Source organism: Dipodomys merriami, unplaced genomic scaffold (genome assembly GCF_024711535.1).
Source record: "Dipodomys merriami isolate MVZ:Mamm:240054 unplaced genomic scaffold, mDipMer1.0.p SCAF_138, whole genome shotgun sequence".
Lineage (NCBI taxonomy): Eukaryota > Metazoa > Chordata > Mammalia > Rodentia > Heteromyidae > Dipodomys > Dipodomys merriami.
The window spans coordinates 3,415,333-3,416,499 of record NW_027202693.1 but is presented as its reverse complement, the minus strand read 5'-3'; positions in this window follow the sequence as shown (position 1 = coordinate 3,416,499).

Sequence of the window (1,167 nt, the reverse complement as noted above, 5' to 3'; positions counted from 1 at the left end):
GGAAGGAAAAACTGGGAAGGGGTGACATTGTCCAAAAAGAAATGTACTCATTGCCTGACTCATATAAGTATAACCCCTCTGTATATTACCTCTACAATAACAATAACAATTATATATATATATAGTCAGTCATGGGGCTTGAACTCTGGGCCTGGACGCTGTCCCTCAGCTCTTCAGCTCAAGGCTAACACTCTACCACTTGAGCCACAGTGCCAATTTCAGTTTTGCTGGTGGTTAATTGGACCTAAGAGTCTCACGGACTTTTCTGCCAGGACTGGCTTTGAACTGCAGTCTTTAGATCTCAGCCTCCTGAGCAGCTAGAATTACAGGTATGAGCCACTGACACCCAGCTAATAAAGTATATTTTACAAAAGTAAGATCTGTCTTTGAGCCATTAGCTTGTTGGCGTACCCATGTCGTTGGGCTTTCTCTACGCCTCGTTCAGTCAGTTTTTAAATATTATCTTATTTTTAACTGGCACATAATAATTTTGTGCATGTGTAAGAGTACAGTGTGATGTTGTGGTCCAGGTGCATACTGGGTAATGCTTGGATGAGGATAATTGGCTTATCCATCACCTCAAATGTTCATTGTGTCGGACGCAGTATTATTTGGTCAATGTGTTCATGTGCTTTCCCATTTCACTACACCCTACTCAATTCCTGTCCACAGATAAAGCAGGCCAGCAAACACCCACCAATGATTTTATGAGGCCTCTCTGTCCATGCCGATACCAGCTCTGATGCCCTAGGGTCCTTCCAATATTGCCTAGCCTCCTGGCAAAGGAACAGCTTCCTGTGTTCTTCTGCTCTTTATCCATTCTGATTATTATTCATATTGAGCATCTTTTTGTACGGATATTGTTTTGGTGACAAAAATGACCTCTACCGGAGGACCCAGCCGGTCACACAAACCCGGGGAGGGGGGTGTGGAGACGGGGACATTGCTGGTTGCATGCTTGGCCCCGGGGCTACCTATCGGCCCCCCCGCATGACTCCCCATTGAAGATTATGAAGTTGGTTGTTGCTGACACATCTGTGTGTGATCTGCTGCTCTGCCATTCCCGTCCCCCCACGGGCGGGAAGGGATGTGATCATGGTAGAGAGGGTGCGCGAGCAGAAATGACCGTCGCTCTGTCTTCCTTCACTTCCAGATACCACCCAGATG